Source organism: Tiliqua scincoides, chromosome 5 (assembly GCF_035046505.1).
Source record: "Tiliqua scincoides isolate rTilSci1 chromosome 5, rTilSci1.hap2, whole genome shotgun sequence".
In the NCBI taxonomy this organism is placed as follows: Eukaryota; Metazoa; Chordata; class Lepidosauria; order Squamata; family Scincidae; genus Tiliqua; species Tiliqua scincoides.
In genome coordinates this window covers 133,736,264-133,743,567 of record NC_089825.1, presented here as the reverse complement: position 1 = coordinate 133,743,567, position 7,304 = coordinate 133,736,264, and the positions used below count along the sequence as shown (strand labels likewise).

The 7,304-nt window shown below is 43.6% G+C and overlaps 3 non-coding genes across 3 annotated transcripts; 2 read left to right on the top strand and 1 right to left on the bottom strand.

Moving 5' to 3' along the window:
- Positions 1 to 4,232: 4,232 nt before the first annotated feature.
- Positions 4,233 to 4,306, top strand: TRNAI-AAU (transfer RNA isoleucine (anticodon AAU)). Its single transcript has one exon. It is a non-coding gene; the product is annotated as a tRNA-Ile (tRNA).
- A 449-nt stretch (positions 4,307 to 4,755) lies between these two features.
- TRNAV-UAC (transfer RNA valine (anticodon UAC)) lies at positions 4,756 to 4,828 on the bottom strand. Its single transcript has one exon. It is a non-coding gene; the product is annotated as a tRNA-Val (tRNA).
- A 556-nt stretch (positions 4,829 to 5,384) lies between these two features.
- On the top strand, positions 5,385 to 5,466 carry TRNAS-GCU (transfer RNA serine (anticodon GCU)). Its single transcript has one exon. It is a non-coding gene; the product is annotated as a tRNA-Ser (tRNA).
- Positions 5,467 to 7,304: the final 1,838 nt, after the last annotated feature.

Here is a 7,304-nt window from a genome sequence, read left to right as displayed (position 1 = left end):
GTGAATAAATACAAATTGCTTTTAAAAATGTGCATGTGCATTTTTTCCCCCTTTGGGATGGGAGAAAATCTCAGTAGGCGTGGAGTCCTTTGGATAGTTAATGTCAATATTCCCTCGAAAGGGTGGGTTTCCCAACACATGGCACTGACCATCATTTCTGGAAGCTCTGAGTTGTGCAGAACTTGAATTTGCTTGACTTCAAACTGTCTCCTCCCTGGTCATACAGTGTAAAGGCCTGAAATTATGTAACAGCCTATTGTATTTTCTTTAAATAATAATAATAATAATACAGGTATTTCTATACCGCCTTTCTTGGTCCTCAGATTTCTCCTTAGACTTTATTCAAGGCGGTTTACATAGGCAGGCAATTTAAATCCCCGTAGGGATTTTTACAATTTGAAAGAAGGTTTCTATCTTTCAAGAAACCACAACATTCAGATGTTTCTTTCTTGATCTGGTCGCACATTCTGGCCTCCATCCTCCCACGCTCAGAACAGATGGAATAGCTTGGCTCAGCTTGTCAGCTGCTTCAAGGTCGCATGGTGCCGGTGGCCTCGAACTGGCGGCCTTTGGATCTTCAGGCAAATGGAGGCTCAACCCTCTAGACCAGACCTCCTGCCCTATTAGATTAAATCCCTATTAGATTTAAAAAAAAAAAAAAAAAGTTGTACTGAATTTGTCTGTTTTAAGAGAAATGTAACTAACAAATCCTAAACAAGTTTCCCAATTTCCAGCCCAAATCCATAACCCCAAACCCAAAACACAATGGTTAAGATAACCCCTCTACATACATTGCCCTTCTAACGGCCTGTTCAGCTCTGTCCTCCACCAGCCCTTATCAAGTTAATGTAGATCTAAAAGGGTCAATTCAGCTCTAAATTTCCAAGCTAAAGCACAGGAATATTTGTAAACCAGAAAATGAAAAACATGAACCCAGTTTGCTTAGCTTAAAATGGGAGAAATGTAATGTTAGAGTAAGATGCTTATTGGTTTTTTTTAAATGTAGGGTATCTATTTTATTTAAAAAAAAAAAAAACATTTAAATTCTACTTTTCTGACCCTTGGAAGAAGGTGATTCTTGGCAATAAGTAAAAACAGCAAATAAAATCACCCAAACAAAGGAACAGCACAACTAAATTAGAACCAATTTCAATAATGAACCTCTCCAAAAAGAAAGAGAATCAGTTAAGCAAAAGCTTGGTTGAACAAAACTGCTGCCTCCTCCACGGCCAGCCATTGGAGAGAGGGCAGTTTTAACCTATAGCAGGAGAGAATGCCATAGGTTGGGCACCACAACAGGAAAAAGCCCTGTCATGGGTCACCACCAACAATATATAGTCATGGCACCTGCAACAAGGTCAACTGAGATAATCTAATGGGATAGGTAGACTTGTATGGGGTAGCCAATACCTTTTCAGGTGCCTAGGTTCCAAACTATCAAGGATTTTATACATAATTGCCAGCACTTTGAATTGTGATCAGAAATTTACAGGTGGCCAGGGCAGATAAATAAACAGGGGTATGACATGGTCATGACCCAGTAAGCTTCCTCATTCTGTACCAATTGTAGTTTCTGAAGAGTCTTCAAAGGAAGCCCCAAGTAGGGTGCATTGTAACCAGTCGTGTTCTCCCCCCCGCCCCGAACACACATAGTTAACCACAGCCCAGTCTGCCTGATCAAAAAATGGATGCGGTTAGCCTACCAGCCTAAGCTGCCCAGCCACAGCTGCTACCTGCAGATCCAGTTCACAGCTGGGTGCAACACTACCCCCAATAAGAGAGCTGATTTTATCAATGTTGGCAACAAGTTGTTTCTCTTGGTTACCCAAGGGATTCTACTGTACCTTACTTCACATCTGACATCCAGTTAGTGGGGATTGGGAATCGGTGCTAGATGTGACCATCAAGACCAGGAACTGTGTTGGCTGACTGATTTCTGTGGGGCAGTGAATATCCAAAACTAGCTGGGGACTTGGCATGAAGACCTTTTGTAAGTAAGGAGCATCTGCAGTTCTAAGGAAAGTGTTCTAATGCCCAGATGAATGCCAGGAACATTTCTCTCAGTGGAGAGGCGAGGAACCCCACGGATCTGAATGGTGACCCGTGGCATCACAATGGGGGTGGGGACTGCACTGGGTGACACAATGGGGATGACACCAAAGGAGGGGAGCTGGAAATTTTCTGGCCAGGCCTACCAGGAGGCCAGATCTAACATTCTGACATCATAGTCCCTTGGTTTAAGTTGGTCAGAACATTGCCTTCACCAGACCAGAAAGTCTTTCTTGGTTTACTCCAGCGTTCCTCAAACTGTGGGTTGGGACCCACTAGGTGGGCCGTGAGCCAATTTCAGGTGGGTGCCCATTCATTTCAATGTATATTTTATTTTTATTTTTAATACATTAGACTTGATGCTACCATGATATGTGAATTGCACAAGGAATCATACACAAGCCGCAAGGTCAAGACTGGACAAAGCCTCACCAAGTCCCTTTCATACTCCTTTCTCTGCTTTCTTTGCTCTGAAGGCAGCTGAAAGCATCTTCCGTTGCTATAAATACTGGAAGCTGAAGTCAAAACCTTTTCTTCTTTCAAAGGGCATTTTGAGGGTGGAAAAGTAGAGGTGAATCTGGTTGTTTCCCTCATCCCTGATTTATTAGAACTTTTGTGTGCTTTTCTTTACAAGGTTTATTTGTCTTGCATTCTAGTTCAATTTATTTCTATGAAAATTACCACTAAGGTACAATGGGTATGAGAAGGGCATGAAGTAGGTACATGCAGAAAACACTCTTCAGATGACCCCTGGCTGAGGTTGACTAGGTGTTGGGGAGCCTGTAGTCTAGAGCAGTGGTTCTCACACATTTAGTGCCAGGACCCACTTTTTAGAATGATAAGCTGTCAGGACCCACCAGAAGTGATGTCATGACCAGAAGTGACATCATCAAGCAGGAAAAATTTTTACAATTCTAGGCTGAAATCCTACCTGCACTTACCCAGGAGTAAGTACCATTTACTAACATTGTTAAAAGTATATATATATAGTAGCTTGTTAAAAGTACAGGTCTGTTACGTTTCCCCAAATGCAGTCACATACCATGGGAGCATCAAGTCTCATATATTAAAAATAAAATAATGAAATGAATGGGGACCCATCTGAAATTGGCTCACGACCCACCTAGTGGTCCCGACTCACAGTTTGAGAAACACTGGTCTAGGAACTAGTGCATAAGAACAGGGCTTTCAAATGGAATTTTATCAGGGCGTTCAAAGCTTCTTTTGGGTTCCTTCCCAAGGGGAGAGGGAAGAGGGTGACACAGAGTGGGAGGGAGGGTGGCAACATGGGTGGGCAGAATGAGGGTGAGTAGGGGGCAAAACAAGATGGGGGAAGGATGAGGACAACTGGAATAGTCTTTGGAACCCAAGTCTACTGTGCTTCCCTGATGCAGAGCTCAGATTTACTCACCTGTGCAGCTACAGCAATATGGAAAACCAAACACACTCCTAAGTCCATGTAAGATCTTTTAAATACAGAAAATGACTGCAGAAAATTACCTTCATTGTATACACTACACTCCTTCAGGGTAAGCAGATCCACAAGCCAAAGAGCTGCTGAAGCAGGCCGGTTCCCTCCCAGATTTGATACACTGTGTTAAGGAGTGTCATGCATGCATTCCTTGGTCTGGTCCATACAGTTTGGGGCAGTAGCTGCTGGCGTGTGCCCAAGGTAGCACCTCTAGCATCTCATGGGGGCAGTGAATCCAGGTGAGATAGGAAAATGGAAGATCCCAGGAAATATCTGGTCCCCCCTTTGGCTTCTGGGCCTCCTTTTTTGACTCTGGACCCTGGCACAAATTACCCCCTTTACCCCCCTCTCATGATCCCTGCATAAATCCTCCTTTACTGCAACCCCAAATGTGATCTTCTTGCCATATTCCCACTGCTTGCTGATGTGTTTGTGCATTACACGCTGTCCAAAGAGCCAAAGTCCATACTCCAGGATCTGGCCACTGAATTTTGGCAGAATTAATCTGGGTTACAAGATTCTGAATATCTGCACAGTGGTTTCAAGAAGGCAGACACCTTTCTGAGTTAAGGCCAAGGAACCCCTGGGCCAGTCCAGTAATCTTTGAGAGAATGGTAGCAACCAGTGCTGAAATCTGGTAATGAAGGACCAGAAACTGGTGCTTAGTATTGCTGAATGTTAACTGTTTAGTACAATCACTGCAGCAGCAAGTGGCCGGTTAGCTCAGTTGGTTAGAGCGTGGTGCTAATAACGCCAAGGTCGCGGGTTCGATCCCCGTACGGGCCAGCGTCGTCTTTTTCCGCCACTCTTAATTCAGTTCATGTTGCAAATATTTTAGATTGGAGTTGGCAAAACGAACTGAATACCCCTCAAACGAAAAGCACAGCATTACTCTGCCCTGCAAGCCCCACAGCCATCCAGCTTCCAATCTATTCTTTTTAAAAACTTGCTTTCCCCTTTGCAGATCCCCATTACCCACACTGATTTACACATGTTGCATTTTATGTTTCCATGATGGTCTTCTGGCCAAACTCTGGTCTCATGCTGGATATAGAGAGCACCTTATCCCCGTCCACATCTCTGTGTGTTAAGTGAGCAGATACTGTGACAAGCGGAGGCAAAAGGTTGTTGGTATAAAAGAAGTTGTACTGTATAAATATTTATTCTTTGATCTTCTTTATGTATGATCTAAGGTTGTCTTTTTAAAGTACATGTTACAAAATCAAAAAGACTTGTGGTTCCACTGGGGCTCGAACCCAGGACCTTCTGCGTGTAAAGCAGACGTGATAACCACTACACTATGGAACCTGCTTGATTTTACATTCACTTTCTTGCTTATGCATAATGTTTAGTGTGTCATGGCCAATTCCTCTCTCTGTATTGCTATGCATTTGCAGACCACAGCAGCCTGAGCTTATCAGTGCATAGAAGAAGGAAGGAAGGAAGGAAGGTCTCTCTGGGATGATGGGCAGAGACCATGCCATGCTTGGGACTGTAGAGATGAGTTTCTTCCTTTGGATTGGGGGGGGGGAGAGGAACTTTCAGCTGATGGGATCCTAGACCTACAATTGTATAGAAGAGGGAATTTCAGCAGGTGCAGCTTGTCATGTCACAATGACAAGCTGCACCTGCTGAAATTCTCTCTCCTGCACAATTGTGAAAGGTCCAGAATCCCTAAAGTTGAAAGTTTGCCCACCCGTGCTTTGGATCAATGATCAGAGTTACAGATTATTTTCTCTTAATTAAGCACTGAGAATATTCCTTAAGACAGAAAGTGGCTGCAGAAGCACCAGATGGGGTAAGAAAAGCATTGGTAGTGACTACATCAGCAAAAGGAGATATTCAGGGTGCAACTTGCAACAGCGACGAGGTGGCCGAGTGGTTAAGGCGATGGACTGCTAATCCATTGTGCTCTGCACGCGTGGGTTCGAATCCCACCTTCGTCGGTTAATTTCTATTTTGCCTTCTTTTTATCCACTAGGCTTTCTTTTCCCCCTTTTGGAGTAAATGAGCCTTTTCTTTCCCAATGGCTCAGTCCAGTGTTTCTCAAACTGTGGGTTGGGACCCACTAGGTGGTTCGAGAACCAATTTCAGGTGGGTTCCCATTTCAATATTTTATTTTTCATATATTAAACTTGATGCTACCATGGTATGTGACTACATTTGGGGAAATGTTACAGACCTGTACTTTGAACAAGCTACTATGTATATTATTTTAACAATGGTAGTCAATGGGACTTGCTCCTGGGTAAGTGTGGATCAGATTGCAACCTAGGATTGTTAAAAATTTCCCTGCTTGATGATGTTACTTCCAGTCATGTCATCACTTCCGGTGGGTCCTGACAGATTCTCATTCTAAAAAGTGGGTCCCAGTGCTAAATGTGTGAGAACCACTGGCTCAGCCTTTCAGCCAGGGATTTCCCATTTTCAGAATAACTGAACTTCCCTACAGGCAAGGTGACCAGATGGCATAACCACAAAAGAGGACCAGCCACCCCAAAATGTAGGACATCCCAGAAAAAATGTAGGACACTACAACATAAAAGCTCAAAACACTTGAATATTGATTTCATGTGGTTAATTTAAACACCATATTACTTAGTGTTACTTTTAAAACTATATTACATATACTTTATTAATTACAAGACGGCTATGTGCTGCCTGCGGGGCCCACTCACAGGGAAAAAAGGACATTTAAGTTATTTTCCAGGACACACATCTGAAGAAGACGACATCTGGTCACCCTGCCTATAGAACTTTTTAAGTGAATGATGTTTTGCAAACAGCCTGGGAGCAGGAGTTAAATTTGCAAAAGGATCTGGCTAAAGGACATGCATTTTGCTTACATACTCAGACAATCCCAGACTAATAGTTGCCAGAGGTTTGCTCTCTGAACTGAGGGGAAAAAAATCACTCTGCACATGCTCAGAGAACCTTCATCTGTTACAAAATGCAGACTGAAGTTTCCACAGTGTTACAAAATGCAGACTGAAGTTGTCCAAAGACCATCCAAAGCAAAGGAATTGCAAGAGTTGTTCCTCTACTATAGTTAGAAAAAGATGGTGCAATAACTCAGGGGCAAGCCATCTATTTGGGGAGGTGATGGGGGCAGCATCAGAACCAGATGGGGATGAGAGGGTGGAGGATTCCAGCATGTAATTAGTCTGTGAAACTCCTTGCCACAGGAGTGGTGATGGCATCTGACCTAGATGCCTTGAAAAGGGGATGGGACAGATGCCTTTAAAAGGGGATGGGATGGAGGAAAAGTCCATCACAAGTTACAAGCCATGATAGGTATGTGCAACCTCCTGGTTTTAGAAGTGGGCTGTCTCTGAATGCCAGATGCAGGGGAGAGCACCAGGATGGTCTCTTGTGCTCTGTAAGGCATCTGTTGGGCTATTGTGAGATACAGGAAGTAGAACTAGGTTGGCCTTTGGCCTGATCCAGCAGGACTCTTCTTATGTTCTTACAATTCAAGATGCCCTTCACCCAGAGTCTGTGGGGTCCCTCCAACCTGCCACAGAAGATCATTTGAGGAAACTACAATGAGGAGCACTGCAAGGTCCTTTAAAAAACAACAACAATTTTTAAATAGTGCAGAGGCGACAGTGGTACACTCAAGGCAGGGCTTGAGAAAATGCCACTCCTGCAAGAAATCAATCAATCAATGGTGATTGCTTTGTGCTGCCCAGCCCAGAAGGCCTCAGGGTGAGAAGGCCATGTGAATGTTCTACAGGAATAGATTCCATTTAATCCATTTAATCCAGAAGTCTGTGTGAGTAGT